This window comes from Sminthopsis crassicaudata, chromosome 5, assembly GCF_048593235.1.
Source record: "Sminthopsis crassicaudata isolate SCR6 chromosome 5, ASM4859323v1, whole genome shotgun sequence".
NCBI classification, from domain to species: Eukaryota; Metazoa; Chordata; class Mammalia; order Dasyuromorphia; family Dasyuridae; genus Sminthopsis; species Sminthopsis crassicaudata.
In genome coordinates this window covers 294531864-294551922 of record NC_133621.1, presented here as the reverse complement: position 1 = coordinate 294551922, position 20059 = coordinate 294531864, and the positions used below count along the sequence as shown (strand labels likewise).

The window sequence follows — 20059 nt, the reverse complement described above, 5'->3', positions numbered from 1 at the left end:
AAGCAAAAAGTTTACTAAGGCTAGGCAAGGCGGGAGACCTTGGAGAATGAGAGTGTGAGTCAGATGCCTTGGCAAAGGAGTTCTTCCTTACCAACTCCTTCCCTTAGAGATGAGACAGAAGGGGCCCCTGATATCACCCAGCTTCCCATCCCAAGGAGCTCTCCTCCCCAGCAGCCAGTGTGCCTGGAAGTATTTACTCTGGGAACCCTGACTGGGTATGATTACTATGAAATCATTCCCATACTATTTTCAATGATTTGTGTGCTGCCAGTGTTAGGAGGGACCCAAATTGCTTTCCCATATGTTCCCTTCTCTGACCAAAGCTTTGCTTCCCACCACTGCACATCCCTCATACCGCTGGGGTCTGGGTGGGTAGGGGAGTCCTAGATGCACAGTGAGTCCCCTGGTAGCCTGCTATCTCCCTTCTCCCTCTTTGCTCTGTCCAATCAGACTCCCACCTGTCTTTCGAGCCTTCACATTTAGTCGCCTTTCTGTTCCAAATCAAACCAGCCTGCCAGCTGTCCCCCAGATACAGCATCCCATCTTCTACATCTTTGCTTTTGCCCAGATTCTCTCACATCAAGAATATCCTTTTTTCCTCCTCAATTCTACCTCATAGAACCCCTAGCTTTCTTGGATGTAGACCCTTTCCTGATATACCCATCCCTTAGCACCCTTATTCTTGAAGGAGAGGGATGGGACTTAGACCTTCAATCCTCCCAGATGAGGAAACTCCCTTTACCAATTCAGATCGCTACTTTCAGAACAACTTAAACTCTTAACAAGTTGCCTACGGCAATAAGAGATTAAGTGACTTGACCAGGGTCACCCAGCTTGTCAGTCAGACATTGAATCTTCCACCACCCCAAGTAGAATGTAAATTCTCTGGAAACTAATAGATTTTGCTTTTTTATTCCTGGTGCCCTGTACACAGTAGATGCTTCCTAAGTGTTTGTTGAAATTTAACTACAAGGAACTGAAGTGAAAGAAAGAACAAAGTAAACAAGAGGTCTTTAGCATCCTTTTTGAATGGAGCAATGGTATAAAAAAAGTGAATGATTGAATATAGACAAATGAATTAATAAAAGTTAAAAGAGCCCCAAAGTTAGAAAAATTATATATTAGCTGCTGGGAATTGGGGAGCAGCAGGAAATCCTCCGGTCCCTTGTGAAACAATTGCCACTTAAGTGTCATGGGGGCAGGAAATGGGTGATTTGGGGGTAACACTCAGCAAGACCCCACTTAGCAGCTGTTGATATTGAGCAGACACCCTTGTGCTAGGCGAATGTAAAACAGCCTTATTTAGCGCATGGAAAAATACTTCCATCAGGTGGAATTTTTCCATCGAGTGAGTTGATAAGTGAACTCAACTGTTTCAACTTGTTCTAAATATTTAACCTTACTCCCTGTATATTCCCATTCCCAACCCGCCAGCACATGGGATAGATTGTCTCGGTCATATCCTTCTGCTATTTTGGCCCAGCTAATATTTGCATATACTATACATCCTTCTTTGTTTGAGACTCATTCCCCGTCAGTCCTCTCCGTGGCCACCATTTTTTAATCTGTAAAACAGGGATTTTTCTTTTCCCCTTCCCTTTTTCCTCCCTGCCCCCATCCCATTTCTTTGGCATCCTTTCCAACTACTGCTGCCGAACAGCTGCTTGGAGGGGCTGTTTCTCTCATTGGGCTGCTGCCCCTTATCTCCCAGATGAATAATGTCCCCCTTCGCTTCTGTAGCAGCCTGGCGGGCGGCCGACGTGCGAGTAGGATGCTGACAGTTATTGGGAAAACACTTGGGGTCATGGCAGCTGCTAGAAAGCTGGAGCCACTCTTCCCTAAGAAAACACAGAACCTTTGGTTCCATTCTGGTTGGTTCCATTGCCCTTCAGATAAAAATCAAGTAGACCCCACTTGTCTTATTCCTTTTATCACTCCAACATGGCAGCCAAGAGTGGGAGTCATTATAACCAGAATTGGTTGTGGAGTTATGTTTTCACTGGAGTTTTTCATTTTCCATTCTAATAGATGGTCCATATCCTTCTAGATGCAACTCCATTTTAAGGAATTATGGTGAGTCACAGTCATGGCTTACTTGTGCCTTGGAATCTTCATTCTACTTCATTTTAACTATCATTAATAAGTATACTTCAATATGGCAGGAAGAAAAATAATCAACATATCACTCATAGCTACCATTGATCTAGAGAAGATTTTTCAATATAGAGTAATACAATAATATTATAATATAATCCCCAGTGCCTCTTTCATACTTCCCATCTTCCCCTGTTGAGTTTATGCAAATTTATGATCCAATCCATATCCTGGTGGTTATTCTCCTATCCCCAGGATATTTTCCCTCCCTTTCCTTTCTATTCCAGTTCTCACCCTCATGCAAGACATCCCTATTACCAGTTGCCCAAACATTAGGTTTCCTTTTCTTTAATATGCTAAATTCTCCCACTCTATCTTCTCTGCTTTCCAAGATGGCCATATCCTTGTTCTTGCCATTACTCCATTTCCATGATCAAGCACTTTAAATTTCCTTTATCTAATGATAATATATCATTGTATCTCCTCCTATGTCTCTCCTAAAACTATTCTCTTAACAAATTCTTGTGGATTGATTTAGTTCTTCACTGTGACTACCACCAACTTCTTTCCCTCCATTCTTCTCTTTCCCAGTTTATCATCTTATGTTCTGGCTACAAATTTCTCCTTTCCCAATAACTACCCCTTAGTGAACCAGATCAATTTTATACTGTTCTCTATTATTTAATCATTTTCTCCCTTGTCCTAATTCTGACCATGCCTTGTCAAACCCTGTCTCTCACCTACCTCTTCCTTGCTTGCTCAAATGTTACTAAATGGGGGGGGGGGGAAATTACATAACTGTGCAGATTGAGCTCATTTCACTTTTGTGTCCTCCAATCTTAACTGGGTCAAAGCAATACATTTGTCCTTTTGCTCCCACCTAACATCTGATCTACTCTCCTTTTCAAAGCACATCTTCCAGAATTCCTTGCTGCTCTCCTTAAACCTCCCACAAGACCCCTTACTCTGTCCTCTCAGCTGACAACTTTCATTCATACTTGACAGAGAAAATCAATTTCATTTTCAGAAAGCTGTCTCTTCTCTTATTTCATCCTCTTGAATTCGCACTCCTCCACTGCCACTATTTCTTTCTTCACTCCGTTCTTGAAGAGGTGGCTTTTCTGCTTTCAAAGACCAACTCTTCTATGTGTACATTCAATCTCATCTCCTCCCGTCCGACATACTGCCCTTTCCATCATTCCTTCTGTCTCTTATCTTGTCTTCAATCTACTATTTTGTTTCCCAATTCCTACAAATATACTCACTTTTGTGTATACTAAAAAAAAACAACTAGATCCACCATCTCTGATAGCCATTATCATCTATCTGTTCTCCCTTTCTCCTTTTCCTTGAGAAAACATATCTTAGTTCCTCTATTTCCTCTCCCTTCATTTTCTTAATTCTTTATAATTTAACTTCTAAACTCCTTATTCAATTAGAACCATTTTCTCTAAAATTACCAATGACCTTTAATTAGCGAGTCTACCGGTTTTTCTTTTTGCTCCATCCTTCTCAGTTTCTTTGCAGATGTTGACATTGTTGAGCACCCCCTTCTCTTGTGCACACTCTCTCTTTTCACAATACTATTTTCTCTTGGTTCTCCTCTTCTCTGACCACGTTTTCTCATTCTCTTGCTGGGTCATTATCTATGATGAACCTATCTTATAGGTATTTCTTCTGGAACTCTAATGGCCTTTTTTTCTCTAGGCTTTTTGACTTGTTGACCCTCTGATACCTGTGAGTTTAATTAATCTCTATTCAGATGACTTCCGTTTTCAGATCTATAAATGAAGTCTGTGTCTCTTTGACTCCATCCAGCCCATCACACATTGCCCAGTAGGACATCTCAAACTGGACCTCAGGTCAATGTATCCAAAACAGAACTCCTTATTCTTTAACACCAAACCCTCCCTGATTCCCAGTTTTTATATAACTCTTGAGCACACCACCACACTCCCAGTTATTTAGGCTCATAACCTCAGTTCTATCCTTGACTTCTCCATTCTGACACTCCACATATTTAATTCTTAGGTAAAACTTGTTATATTTAACTTAAGAGTATCTGTCCTATTTGTCTCCTCTGCACTTGCACAACCATCAGTATAGTGGGGACCTCCATCACGTCTTTCCTAGACTATTGCAACAGGCTCCTGTTTAAAGTCTCCCTCTCCCAGTCTTTCGGTTCCAATCTATCTTCCTCTTAGGCACAAAAGTGATTTTCCTAAAGTGTGGGACTAACTATGTTACCCACTCTACCCCTCCATTCATTAAATTCCAGTTTTTTTCCTACTCCTTTTAGTATCAACTCGAAGTTACTCTGACACTTAAATGTCTTAAGAACCTGATTCCTTCCTACTGTAATGTATGCTTTAGGTATAGGATTCCAAATCATGGTCACTCTGGCAAGTATAGTCCCTGACATGTATTCATAACATTTCTCCTTGTGGTCTAAGGCGAAACCCCTGAAGGATACACTATAGACCGTAAGCCCCCTAATCTGTTTCTCCAGTAATTATCAGTAGATATAAGTCAGATGACTTTAATTCATTTTTTTACATGTAGGATATTTTCTATAAAATGAGGCTACCATAATATTCTATTTCCTCTTCTGTTAATCTGGGCAGTTCATATTTTTATAAATATTCATCTATTTCACTTAGATTGTCAGATTTATTCATATAGGATTTTTCTAAAAGGAGAAATAAGTAAGAATATAGTAAATTATAAAACATCTCTCCAAAAGTCCTTCCAGATACTAGGGTCTTTCCCCCTGTTTGCTTTGTACTATTTTACATGTATTTCATTTACTCTTCATAGCGTGCTTAATTAGAGTTGTTTGCATATTGTCTTCCCCATTATACTGTGCACTCTTGGGGAACAAGGACTATCTTTTATCTTTCTTTGTATCTCCAGATCTTAGCACAGTGATAGGAACATAGAATGCCTAATAAGGGCTTAATTGATAGACTGACCTACTATGTGTAAAGAACCTAAGATTCAAAGATGCAAAACATTTCTCCTGCCTTGGAAGGTATATGGTCTACCAGAGTGCATATGTCTGTACATGGATAATTATATCTGAAAGTATAACAGACTCAAATGGAAAATATAAAGTATTGTTCCAAGAAAATAAAAGAGAGGGGGGGAGAAAAGGGAGAGAGAGGGGGGGAAAGAGAGAGGGGGGAAAGGAGAGAGAGAGAGAGGGAGGGGGAGGGGGAGGGGAGAGAGAGAGGGACAGAAAGGGGGGAGAGAGAGAGGGACAGAAAGGGGGAGAGGAGGAGATAAAGAAGGGGGAGAGACAGAGGAAGAAGAGGAGAGGGAAAGAGGAGAAAGAAAAGAGGAAGAGAGCAAGAGGGAAAGAAAAGGGAAAGAGAAAGAGAGAGGAAAAAAAGGAAGAGAGCAAGAGGGAAAGAGAAGGAGAGATGAAAAAAGAGAGCAAGAAGGAAAGAAAAGGAAAGAAGAGAGAGGAAAAAAGAGGAAGAGAGCAAGAGGGAAAGAAAAGGGAAAGAGAAGGAGAGAGGAAAAAGAGGAAGAGACCAAGAGGGAAAGAAAAAGGAAAAAAGAGGAAGAGAGGAAGAAGGAGAGGAGAAAAGGAAAGAGAGGGAGAGAGAATATGTATTGTCAGATTCCGTTGAGCCCTCTTAACCCTGCAAGAATCAGGAAGTCTTGAAAAGCAGATGTTTCCTAGCATACCTTAGGCAACTAAGCAAAGAGAAAAGATTATTGGCTTGGGGATCCTTAAAAGGGCATTGAAGAGAGAACATTCTTAGTGTAGTTTCAGCAGACTGATGGCAGCAGAAGTCAGGTTCGAGGGGGTTAAAAAGGAATGAGTTCATGAGAACTGGAATACAGATGAGGATGCCTCATTTGAGAAATCTGGAAGTAAATAGAAGGAGAAAAATGGGACAATCCCTAGATTATAGTTTTAACTTTTTTTGTTTGTCATGGAACTCTTTGGCAGGCTGGTGAAGTCTATGGACTCCTTCCCAGAATACTGTTTTTAAAGGCATTTTTAAAAAAGATATGGGATTATAAAAAAAGTCAATTATATTGAAATTAAGACATATATTTTTTTCCCATCCAAATTCAAACTCCCTGAAATTTCAGGTTAAGAACCTTTGGGCTAGAGAGATGAAGAAGGCCAAGTAGAGACACTTTGTTTTCTTTGTCAAGATAATTAGTCTGTGTCTAAATACTGAAGCCCCTGGAGAGGAAAGGGAAGATGCGAGATAAAGATGGTGGTCTGATGATGGTGGGGGCAGGGTTACTGGGTATTACTGAAGGAACAATTTCCTACAGAAATAGGATAGAATGGAATGTTCAAGGGGAAGGGAGTTCTCTGATCTTAGGTCCTAAATTTCTTCCCTCTCATAAAGGGAAAGAAAAAAAGAGAGGAACAAGGAAAGGATTTTGATATTAAGGGAAAGGTGGGGGAAGAGGGGAAGGAATATTTATATAAGCCCTCTGCATTCCTGGTATAGTTCTAAGCACTTTACAAATATCTCATTTAGTCCTCATCCACAAAGTAGGTGCGGTTTTTATTCTTATTTTACAGATAAGGAAACTGAGGCAAATAGAGGTCAAGTGATAGCTAATAAGGATCTGAGACTCGGGTCTAGTAAGGCTCTTAGAACTCAGGTCTTCCTGTCTTCAGGCCCAGTCTCTATCAGCTTTGTCACTTGGATGTGTGTAAATTCCTTCAGGTAATTTTTAAAATCAACATTGGAGTAGACCAAGCATTGCAAACACTACTACATCTAGTAGGAAAATTTAACCTACTTGCTAAACAAAGTTTAAAAAATTTGTTTCACTGAGTGATTAAAAACCATTTCTGGACTGATATTCAAGCCCAAAATGAACATTGGCATAGTACTAATACATCTGTTTGGCTATAAGCATCAGAGAATCTAAGTTAGTCCTTCCACTTGTCCTATTAAATAGTCCAATTAGGTTGGAAGGATGCAGTGATGGGGGGATGCAGGGATGCAGTGATGGGGGGATGCAGGGATGCAGTGATGGGGGGATGCAGGGATGGAGGGATGGGGATGCAGGGATGGAGGGATGGGGATGCAGGGATGGAGAGATGGGGATGCAGGGATGCAGGGATGGGGATGTAGGGATGCAGGGATGGAGGGATGGGGATGCAGGGATGGAGGGGTGGGGATGCAGGGATGCAGAGGTGGGGATGCAGGGATGCAGAGATAGACAGGTAAGTGTAGAATTTATTAAGCACTTACTATGTGCCAGTTACTATATTAAGCACTGGTGATGCAAATATAATTGGGTACCAATTAGTACAAATAAAGAGTTACAATGGATGGTCACATTATTCAAATTTATACTGAATACTTCCATTTGGCTGGGAGCGATTACCATATTTTACCAAGTTAGAATTTAGAATGGTATAAATTTTAATATGAATCTCTTCAAAGGATTTATTATTTGTGTAAAAGCAGCCAAGGCAATCCCTGCCTTCACAGAGCTTACATTTTAATGGGGGAAGCAAACATACAAAAGGGAAGCTGGAAAGTGGTGGAGGGGCAGGGTAAAGGTTGTGATGATGGCATGGTTGGAGATGTCCAAAGCTCTATGGAAGCCCAGAACTGGCCAAGGTAGGGCCAAAACTGACCTATCAAAACCAAGTTGGTTTAAGGGGCTGAGTTCAATTAGTGAGATGGAGATGATGGTTAAATGGAATCAAGTGGACTTCTCATTCTACTGACATTTTTATTTGCCAAACATCTAATTTCTTTTTAATCTGAACCAGGTTTGTAAGAACTGGCAGGAATTTCAAAGTTCATCTAATTTATCTCCCTCATTTTAGAGATAAGCCTATGCTCATACAGATTAATCCAGACCCTCTGACTACAAATCCACTTTTCTTTTTCACCGTACTGGACTTCCTCTTAATATTTTAAGTGTCTAAAGCTTCAGGACTCGTCTCTGATGTGCAGAGTTCTTCCATGTATCTGATTTTTAATTTGTGCCTCTGTCTCTGCCAAATACTAAGGAATTCATGAAAATAAGCCAGTGTCTTTATCGGATCATAGATGTAGAATTGGGAAAGGCTTCCGAGGCTCTCTCTCTCCCCTTCCAATCACATGTCCCTCTCATTGGCAGACAATTTTCCTCTTTTTGGCTTCCTTCCTTCCCAAATCAAAATTTCTGGGCTTTTTAAATGAGGGTCTGGGGTAATGAAGGGAAGGAAAACTTAGCAAGTACTTTTCTGAAAAAGGTTAGCTAACTAAAGCATGAGCCAGCCAAGTCTGATTATGGAAGGGCAAGCTGCTCTCCTGCCAACATCCAGATGGGCATGGATGGTGATATCTCTTTCCCTAACCCCGATCACCTCTGCCATAATTCTTTGATTGGGAAACAAGGAAAGTTATGAAATAGCTCTCGGGCTTAGAGGATAAAGAAGACTTGAGTTGGCTGTTAGAGTTGAATTGTTAACTGGGCCAGGCCAATATCCGGACTTGGACCCCCCCCCCCTCAGGGATTGTAGAGTTGGAGGACTTTTAACCATGTGTCTCAGGTGCTTATAAGTCAGGTTTTTGGCTCCCTGTTTCATCTGACCTAAAGCTCCTACCACTCAGATGTAGTGAATCAATTTAATTTAGTACAATTCAATTCAATAAGCATTTATTAAGCTCCCATTTTGTATTAAGCAACACAGAAAGAAACAGTATCTGCCTTCAGAAAACTTACATTCTTCAATGCAGGAAAAAAACATGTATGCATAGGAGTAAATACAAATATATGTGTGTATGTATACATACACACACCCACATATATATATATGTATATATATATGTATATATATATATAGATAGATAGATAGATATCTGCATACATGTACAGAGAGACGGGAAGAGATAAGGGGGGGAGAGAAATGAGGGGAATGAGAGGGAAAGAGGAAGAGAGAGACATTGTGAGGAGAAACTAAGTCTATCCATCACCATTGTAGACTTTTTACCCCTACTTCTCTTTTTTTCTACTACAGTTGTATGCCCATCTTGTGCACTAAAGAGAAGGGAACAAGAATTTGTAGTTCCCTACTATCTTCAGGCATAGTATTTCCAAGTACTTTATAAGTTAACTATAAATATTATCTCAGTTCTCCCCCTTTCTCCTTTTTATCTTCTTTTTTTTTTTTTTCTAAAGTGTCTGAGGTCACATTTGAATTCAGGTCCTCCTGACTTCAGAGCTGGTGCTCTATCCGTTGCCCCTCCCTCTCTCCTTTTTAGAGGGCAAAAATTGCCCTCTTGGTTTTCTCCATTTTGCATTTGCTTAAATTCAACTTCACAGAATAAGATGTCCCATTTGCCTTTTCCTGCCATATCCCACTTTCAAATGTAAGCTCATTGAGGGTGTGGACTATCTTTCTTTTATTAATCATACCCTCATCCCTTAGCACAGTGCCTGGCACACAATAAGCACAATAAATATTTATTGGGTTGAATGGGGCTTCCTGACTCAGGTTTAGGGGCACCATCAAGCTCCCTAAGGGTTATGGGAGTGTTAGGCTGATAATGGCCAGCGAAGAGCCTGAATTCCTCCTGCCCTTCCTCCTCCTGATTTCTCTTTGCCTTGGACAGGAAGAGCTAGTCAATGTCCCTTAGCTATACTTGTTGGTCACAACAAATCTAGCCCTTGGCTGCTCCTTGATGGCCCAGGACTACTGGCCATTTGAAGCCTGCTTCTTACTCATTCCCCTTTGACATTGTATTTATACCCCAGCTTACTTTTTAGAAAAAAAAATCCACTCTCTCTTGTTGGTCCAGACTCAGACTAGCCAAGAGGCAGAACCAAGCTGGAGCAAGAATTCCAGAATCATGGGATTCAGAGATATGGAGGCCATCAATTTCTATCACACATTCTTTAAGATAGGAAAACTGAAATGCAAGGACTGAGAGCAATTTATTTCAGATAACATTCCAAATTCCAAACTAATTCCAAATCTGGAGCTTTATGTTTTCTCCCTCACCCTGAACAAGTGTCTTCCCTGCTGTCGGCCTCTATTTCCTTAATTGTAAAATGGGGATAATAAAAGTACTTTTCTTGCAAGGGTGTTTTGAGAATAAATAAGAAGGAAGGAAGGGAGGGAGGAATAAAGAAAAGAAAGAAGGGGGAAAGGAAAGGAAGGAAGAAGGGGGAAAGGAAAGGAAGGAAGAAGGGGAAAGGAAAGGAAGGAAGAAGGGGGAAAGGAAAGGAAGGAAGAAGGGGGAAAGGAAAGGAAGGAAGAAGGGGGAAAGGAAAGGAAGGAAGAAGGGGGAAAGGAAAGGAAGGAAGAAGGGGGAAAGGAAAGGAAGGAAAAAAGAAGGAAAGAAGGAAAGGGGGCAAAGAAGGAAGGAAGAAGGGGGAAAGGAAAGGAAGGAAGAAGGGGGAAAGGAAAGAAGGAAAAAAAGAAGGAAGGAAGGAAGAGAGGAAAAGAAGGAAGGAAGGAAGGGGAAAAGAAGGAAGGAAGGAAGGAAGGGGAAAGAAGGAAGGAAGGAAGGGGAAAGAAAGAAGGGAGGAAGGAAGGGGAAAAGAAAGAAGGAAGGGGAAAGAAAGAAGGGAGGAAGGAAGGGGAAAAGAAAGAAGGAAGGGGAAAGAAAGAAGGGAGGAAGGAAGGGGAAAAGAAAGAAGGAAGGGGAAAGAAAGAAGGGAGGGAGGAAGGGGAAAAGAAAGAAGGAAGGGGAAAGAAAGAAGGGAGGGAGGAAGGGGAAAAGAAAGAAGGAAGGGGAAAGAAAGCAGGAAGGGAGGAAGGGGGAAAGAAAGAAGGAAGGGGAAAGAAGGAAGGAAGGAAGGGGAAAGAAAGAAGGAAGGGAGGAAGGGGAAAAGAAAGAAGGAAGGGAGGAAGGGGAAAAGAAAGAAGGGAGGGAGGAAGGGGAAAAGAAAGAAGGAAGGGAGGAAGGGGAAAAGAAAGGTAAGAACAGGAAAGAAGGAAGGAAGGAAAGGGGTGGAAGGAAGTAAGGAAGGAAAAGAAAGGAAGATGAAAGAAAGGGAAGGAAGGGAAATGAAGGAAAAGGAAGGAAGGGAGATGAAGAAAAGGGAAGAAAATGAAAGAAAAAAGTATGTGGCACAGTAAGTGCTCTATATAGTCTTATTACATTCCTTTCCCCAAAAACTCTGGAAGTATTATTTTCCCCCCTCAGTTTTACATATAAGGACACATAGGGGTTAAGTGACTTGTCTAGAGACATTCTGCTGTAAATATCTTTGAATTAGGGCTTATCTACTTTCATCTCCTCATTTTACAAATAAGTTAATTTTGTACATACCTTTTGACCCAACAGTGTCATTACTGGGTCTGTATCCCAAGGAAATCATAAAGATGGGGAAAGGACCCACATGTACAAAAATGTAGCAGCTCTTTTTGTGGCAGCAAAGAATTGGAAAAGGAGTGGATGCCCATCAACTGGGGAATATCTGAATAAGTTATGGTATATGAAGGTAATGGAATATTATTGCTCTATAAAAATGATGAACAAGCTGATTATAGAAAGACTTGGAAAGATTTACACGAATTGATGAGTGAAACAAGAACTCGGAATACATTGCACACAATAACAGCAAGAATGTGTGATTATCATTATGAAAGGTTTGGTTCTTCTCAGTGATTTAGTGATCCAAAGTAATCCCAATAGATTTTGGATAGAAAATTCCATCTACATCCAGAGAAAGAACTAAGGACACTAAATATAAATCAACACATGCTATGTTCATTTTCTTTTTTTATCTCTCCCGTGGTTTTCCCCATTTGCTCTGATTTTTCCCTCCTAACATAATTCATAAAACAATGTGTGTATTAAAAATAAATAAAATAAAAAATTCAAAACCGGGGGTAGGGAGGGGGAGCAAATAAGTTAACCGAGGTCCCGGGAAGTAAAATGTCTTACAAACCTACTAAGTGACAAAGGCAAGATTTCATTGAACTTAGGTCCTTTCACTTTATACCCAGTCTGGCCCCTGCAGATTTAGAAGCTTTCCTGGGCTAAGAACTGGAACTAACCTCATCTCCTGAGAAATTCTTGTTTGGGGACCGCTGATCAATTAGAGTCAATCAGAAACCGGAATGATACCTCTTGTGCTGTGCTGAAGCCCAATAAGAGGAAAACCTTGGCCTGGTCTCAAGCCAGAATGAGCAGATGGAAGCAAGAGGCCGTCTTGTCGAGACATGAAAACCAGAAGTCTTTGGGTCATTGACAAGTTGAAGTCAAGGAGAGGGGTGTTCAAAGGTTTCTGGCACATTCGTTACCCTCCCTTGGAAGTGCAGTGCTGGGGCATGCAGAGTGATGACAGAATCTTTGACTTGATTGAAGGAATGGAAGAGCCTAGGATGAAGAAGGACGCATGGCCAGCCCCTTGCTCCCGTGTTAATACCCAGCATTCCTTAATACTGAATTCAAGCAACACCCTGTGGGGAAAGAACTACCATTCTACATCCCTGCCTAAGGCAACATCACATTACATCAATTTTTACTAATTAATAAAAAGTCAGATTTTTTATATCTATAAAACTAGAATAGATAACTAGTCTTTCAGCTCTAAACTTATGCTCATTTCTTCATCTGGGAGTTCCCTACCAAAGGCAAAAATTTCAGGTCCAGTCTCCCATCCTTTTTCAAAACAAACTGGATATAATGGAAATTCACTGTTTTGTATGTAATTGGTTCTGTTATTTTTTGTATTGGGGGACATTTGTGTTTGCAGGTAATGTCATATTTTTTCATCAAAATGTTCATAAGAAAAAAATTGTTAAAGCACTTTGGATAATTACAAAGTAAGGTACTATGTGATATATATATACATATATATATGTGTGTGTGTATATATATATATATATATACATATATGTATATATATATATGTATATATATACATATATACATATATATATGTGTATATGTGTATATATATATATATATATATATATATATATGTATATATGTATTTGGCTGAGGCAATTGGGGTTAAGTGACTTGCCCAGGGTCACACATCTAAGACATGTTAAGTGTCTGAGGCCAGATTTGAATTCAGGTCCTCCTGACTTCAGGGCTGGTGCTCTATCCACTGCACCACCTAGCTGTTCCCTAGAATGCTTATTTTCAAGTCAAGAAATGATCCATTTTTAGTTTTAGTGTATGTAGAAGTACTGGTGGGGTAAATCATTGGTAGCTAGATGGGCCATAGGAGGGATGTTGACAGGAGAAAGCCTTTGTTGAATTTAAGTGGGCTTTTGTTGCAGTGGACTTTAGTTGAATTTCCATAGTTACTTTATGCAATCAGAAGGCCAAGTTATAGAAGTCCTATAAAAGTAGCTACATAAATCCCCTACTTCTTCATTAACTCCTTTTTGGAACTTAGCCAGCCAGTCCATGGGGATAATAATAAAATCTTTGTGTCTTGATTTGGAGATGCTCTAAGCCTATGAATTCTTTTGAGACACCTCCCAACACTGTCTCAGTATCCCAATATTTTGGGGGTTCAGCCCGTGTACCCCTTTAGTAATATCCAAAAGAAAACTGGAAATGCAAGAGATGGCAGACTGCAATCAGAGACAAACTACTTAACCTACTAACTTCCAAGGACTGATCTCTTCAGTGCTGGAGGCTGTTCTACCACTTTGGAAATCACAGCTGTTTGGTATATATAAACTTACCAGTTTTTATTAAATGTAAAAGTCTTAGTTTTTAGCATTAGGGTGAGACTATGTGAAATATGCCTAGGAAGAGGCCTGGACCAGGCCTTAAAAGGACACATCTCCACTTCCAGATGTCTCTGGACCTTTAACTCTGGTGCTGCTGAGTTCTCCATGAAACAAGGAAAGAGAAAATTAGGATCAGCCCCTCCTGAATTCATTCTAGGCATGGGCAGACAAGAGTTCTTCCCAATATTGAAAACGTCTCTCCACTGATGTCTCTGGCACTGTCTCTTCTTGAGGGGAAGTCATTCTGAAGATTAGCTTCTAGAATCAGCTTTCCCTTCCCATCCACAAATCTAATCTCCTCCAGGACAATCAACAGCCAAAAGTAAATATAGATAGGGCAGCTAGATGGTGCAGTGGCTAGACTATATACTAGGCTTGGAGGCAGAAAGACCCTCCCCATTAGTGCAAATCCAGCCTCAGACACTTACCAGCTGTGGGGCCCTGGCAAGTCGCTTAAGTCTGTTTGCCTCGGGACCCCAATCTGGAAAATGAACTGGAGAAGGAAATGACAAAACACTCCAGTGACTTTGCCAAGAAAACCTCAAATGGGGTCAAGAAGATTAGACTTGACCAAAAAGAATCAACAAGAAGTCCCATACAACTGGAGATTCAATATTTGTATGTCTCATGGCAGAAACTAGGCATGGACCCACATTTAACACCACATATTAAGATAAGATCAAAATGGGTCCAAGATTTAGGCATAAAGAACGAAATCATAAATATATTGGAGGAACATAGGATGGTTTACCTCTCAGACTTGTGGAGGAGGAAGGAGTTTGTGTCCAAGGGAGAACTAGAGACCATTATTGATCACAAAATAGAACATTTTGATTACACCAAATTAAAAACTTTCTGCACAAACAAAACTAATGCAAACAAGATTAGAAGGGAAATAACACATTGGGAAAACATTTTTACAGTTAAAGGTTCTGATAAAGGCCTCACCTCCAAAATATACAGAGAATTGACTTTAATTTATAAGAAATCAAGCCATTCTCCAATTGATAAATGGTCAAAGGATATGAACAATTTTCAGATGATGAAATTAAAACTATTTCCACTCATATGAAAGTGTTCCAAATCACTATTGATCAGAGAAATGCAAATTAAGACAATTCTGAGATACCACTACACACCTGTCAGATTGGCTAAGATGACAGGAACAAATGACGATGAATGTTGGAGGGGATGTGGGAAAACGGGACACTAATGCATTGTTGGTGGAGTTGTGAAAGAATCCAACCATTCTGGAGAGCAATCTGGAATTATGCCCAAAAAGTTGTCAAAATGTGCATACCCTTTGACCCAGCAGTGCTACTATTGGGCTTATATCCCAAAGAAATACTAAAGAAGGGAAAGGGACCTTCATGTGCCAAAATGTTTGTGGCAGCCCTTTTTGTAGTGGCTACAAGCTGGAACATGAATGGATGTCCATCAATTGGAGAATGATTGGGTTAATTATGGTATATGAATGTTATGAAATATTATTGTTCTGAAAGAAATGACCAACAGGAGGAATACAGAGAGGCTTGGAGAGACTTACATCAACTGATGCCGAGTGAAACGAGCAGAACTAAGAGATCATCATACGCTTCAACAATGATACTGTATGAGGATATATTCTGATGGAAGTGGAAATCTTTGACATAGAGAAGAGCTAATCCAATTCCAACTGATCAATGATAGACAGAATCAGCTACACCCAGAGACGGAACACTGGGAAATGAGTGTAAACTGAGCATTTTTTTTTTGTTTTTCTTCCCAGATTATTTTTAGCTTCCGAATACAATTCTTCCTTTGCAACAACAACAACAACAAAATTCGGTTCTGCACATATATATTGTACCTAGGATATACTATAAGATATTTAATATGTATGGGAATGCCTGCCATCCAGGGGAGGGGGTGGAGGGAAGGAGGGGAAAAACTCGGAACAGAAGGGAGTACAAGGGATAATGTTGTAAAAAAAAAATTACCTATGCATATGTACTGTCCAAAAAAAGTTATAATTATAAAAATTAATAAAAAAAAGAAAAAAATATTTGTATGTCTCTTGGGAATATATGTATATATATGTATATATATATATGTGTATGTATTTATACATATATATATATATAATGTGTGTGTGTGTATATATATATATATATGTATACACACACACACACATATATATATACACACATACAGAGCACATAAATTCCCTTATCTCTAAAATGAGGGGGTGGATCTACAAGTTTTCTAAGATCCATTTCAGTTTCCTAATGAGATGTATCCAAAGCAGGAAAGAGAGAGCAAGAAATGCTCTCTAACAAGCATTCCAGAATTCATCCATCCAGATGAATGACCATCCCTTTACAAGAAGTCACGCTGAAACTCCAAGTCCTTATGGCCAGACTGCCTTGGCTCAGGGTATTTCTGGAACTCATGTGGGATGGGGCAGGTCTTCCCTGTGAAGACAGAGCTATTTAGAGATTCTATCCCTCTTAAGTAGTGGAAAATTTTCAGACACATTTGAATTTTTATAAACAAAAAAAAATATTTAGAGCCTGATTGGGCAGTAAGATAAATACCCCTTATTGATTCTATAGTTTTCTTCCAGCTTAAGTGCCATCTCCCATCCAAGGATTTTCCTGACCACCAACCTTTTTCTAATGTCCTTCTATACCCCAATGCCATAAAATCAACAAAACTTTATTAAAGTACCTACCACATGCCAGACATAATGCTAAGGGTTGAGGGATACAAATATTAGGGAGAAGAATGACAGTCCTTGCTCTTAAGGAGTTTATATTGTGATAGAATTTGTCACTAAAAGAGTGGCAAGAAGTATTCACTTGGGGAAGGTGGTGAAATCTGGAGAATGGTACTTTGAATTTGCTCTGTAGATAATTTATATTTGTTTATCTAGATATATGTTGACCTCTCTTCCTCCTCCTCCCTCTACCCTCCCCCATTCTCCTCTCTCCCTTCTCTCCTTCTCTTTCTCTTCCCTTCCTCCACAACCCCCTGCTCTTTCTTCCCCTCTCCTCTTCTCCCCTTGATGGATCATTTCACAATTCCACCAACAATGTATTAGTGTCTCAGTTTTCCCAATCTCCTCCAACATTCATCATTATCTTTTCCTGTCATTTTAGCCAGTCTGAGAGATGTGAAGTGATACCCCAAAGTTGTCTTAATTTGCAATTCTCTAATCAACAGTGATTTAGAACATTTTTTCACATGATTAGAAATGGCTTTAATTTCTTCATTTCAAAATTATCCATTTATATCCTTTGATCATTTATCAATTGTGAAATTATTTGTATTCTTTCAAATTTGAGTCCATGCTTTATATATTTTAGAAATGAGGCCTTTTTCAGAAACATTGACTGTTAAAAAAATTCTCAGCTTTCTGCTTCCCTTTTAATCTTGGGTTGCATTGGCTTTGTTTGTAGCACTCACAATCTTGATAAAATGACTACACTCTGCTCTGTTACAGTTGAATATTTGTCTCTAAAGGACAGTGGGGTTGCCATAGGATCATAGGACCAGACATACAAAGTTGAAAGGAACCTCAGAGATCATGGAGTCCAATCCTCTCAATTTGCAAGTGAAAAAAATGAGCCCTCAGTGGTGTTAAGTGATTTACTCAAGGTCACACAGGCAGTTAAAGTAGGATTTGAATCCAGATCCTCTGACTAGAAAGGCTGTTCTTTCTACTACACCATGTTGCCCTCCAGTTCACTGGTTCTGGTGTCAGGAGATCTGGGTTTAGATCTGCCTGGGAGTGACCTTAGAGAGGTCAACTCATTTGGGCCTCAGTTTCTTCATCTGTAAAATAAGTAGTTTAGACTGGATGGGTTCCAAACCTATAAACATCTGATTCTCCATTGAATTTGTATAAATTCAAAGAAAATTCACAAAGTACTTTTTAAGTTCAAGGATAAGAAACCCCACTGCTTTGAAAGCCCTTTGAAGAGAAGCAGTGTCTCAAGTTCATGACCCAAAATTGGACCTGTAACACTTGCTCAGTCAAACAAATTTTAATCTTTTATATAAAATCACCCATTGTGTCTGCTTATCTCTTCTCAGATCCTTCAAGCCCGATTTTGTCCTGGTTCAGCAGAATACCTAGAGTATGATCCTGGTGGAAGATTATTGCACACTAGTCAGTGGTATCCGATATGGCAGACTCCCCAGTGGAAACTCTTTGTCCCCCATTTACAACTTCTACAGCAAGCCCCGGTGGTAAGTGCTGAGACCATACAGAAAATCAGAAGATGGTTTTCTCTTGAAAGTCTAGGGTGAAGTATGGAGTTGGCTAGGTTCTTTGTCAAATGGCAGTATATTTTACCTCATGTTTTGAAATCAAGCCTTAGCAGGATCCATAGGATCAACTAAAAGAAATCTCCAAGATCATCTTGTCCAACCTTCTTTCTCCCTCCCCCCTTTCCCCACTGCTTCACAGAGAACATAAATGACTTTCCCCAAATCAATGAAGTTCAAAGTTGGTAGGATTCTAGATTTAGAGATGAAAGGAAACTTAGTCATCTTTTGGACCAAATCCATCTTGTATCATTTGGAAAAACAGACCGCTAGATTAAAGGAAGTGACATGCCCAAAATCATAAAGGTAGAAATATTTCAGATATGGGATTATAACTCATAGAATCTCAGAGATGGAAGATGCTCCAGAGGCTACCTACTCAACCCAGAAGTTTTTTTAAAAAACCCTTTTTAAAAAATAAATATATTATTTTTCCTCATTTAAAAACAATTTTAAGCATTGTTTTGGGTTCTAAAGTCTATTCCTCCTTTCCCCTTTCTCTGAGCGAGCAAGTAATCTGATATAGTTTATATGTGTGCAATCATGTAAAACATTTCCATATTAGTCATTTTGTGGAAGAAAACAAAAAAAAGGGGAGAATGAAAGGAAGGAAAAGTAGTGTGCTTCTCTAGATTCAGAGGCCATTCGGTCTTCCTCTGAAGGCCAATATCATTTTTAACCATGAATCCTTGAATTATCTTGGATCATTGTATAGCTGAGAAGAGCTAAACCTATCACGATTGATCATCATAACATTGCTATTACTGTATACAATTTTCTCTTGCTTTTGCTCAATTCACTTTGTATCAGTTCATATATATATAAACAAAAATCCCTTCTATAGGAAAACAAAAGAATGAATGAAAAAGTAATAAAATATTCACTCTTATATCAAATGTGATACGTTAAGGACACAAATCAAAAGGCAAAAATAATCCCTGCCTTCAAGGAGCTTCTCTTCTATTATTATCACATATATAAGAAAGCTGTAACTAAGAAAGAGTTGGGATTTTTTTTTTGAATAGTAAGTTGATTGGCCAAGCAGTCCATAGCCTTACAGAAGCCATGCTATATATTACTCTGATTACCGAACCAAGTAACTTTGTCTAATTGAGTCTAAATTTCCTCATCTGTTAAATGAGAGGATTGTCCTAAATGACCTTCAAGGATCTTTTACCCTTAAATATGTGACCTTATCTCAGAACAATAGGTAGAAAGCAGAGGTAGCTGGCATAGATGTTGGCCAGAAAATGGCAAGACGGTATGATGGCTGGAATGGACATTCAACATTATATCACTACAATGAATTAGCCTGATAATTCCATGCTATGGATACATAGCAAATCTTCTACCCAGCAATGTGACAAGCATGTAAATGGGCACTTATTAAGTATTTACTGAATACTTTTTTGTTATAATCAGACATAACAGGAAAGCCACTAGATTTGGAGTCGAAAGTCAAATCCTGGATGCGATGGTAATAGTTAACATTTATATAGTACCTGTCATATACATTGCACTGTGCTAAGTGCTTTATAAATAATTATCTCAGGGCAGCTGGGTGGCGCAGTGGATAGAGCACCAGCCCTGAAGTCAGGAGGACCTGAGTTCAAATCTGGTCCCAGACACTTAACACTTCCTAGCTGTGTGACCCTGGGCAAGTCACTTAACCCCAATTGCCTGAGCAAATAAATAAACAAACAAACAAATGAATAAATAAATAGACAAATAAACAAATAGAGAAATAAATAAGTAAATAAACAAACAAATATCTCATTTAATCTTCACAACAACCCTGGTAGGAGGAAGATATTATTTTTTCCCCATTGTACAGATGAGGAAATTGAGGCAAACAAAAGGCAAATACCAAAGACTGGATTCGAACTTGGGTCTTCTGACCAGGCTTCACTTCTACTTACTGTGCCATCTAACTCTCCTTTACCACTAACTGACTTTGTGCAA

The 20059-nt window shown here is 39.5% G+C and overlaps 1 long non-coding RNA gene across 1 annotated transcript in view; it reads left to right on the top strand.

The window, feature by feature from the left end:
* Positions 1–20059, top strand: part of LOC141544872 (uncharacterized) — a 69328-nt gene that overhangs the window by 21338 nt on the left and 27931 nt on the right. The window contains exon 2 of the long non-coding RNA XR_012482828.1: positions 17864–18019. This is a non-coding gene — a long non-coding RNA (uncharacterized LOC141544872). The remainder of the gene's footprint in view (positions 1–17863; positions 18020–20059) is intronic.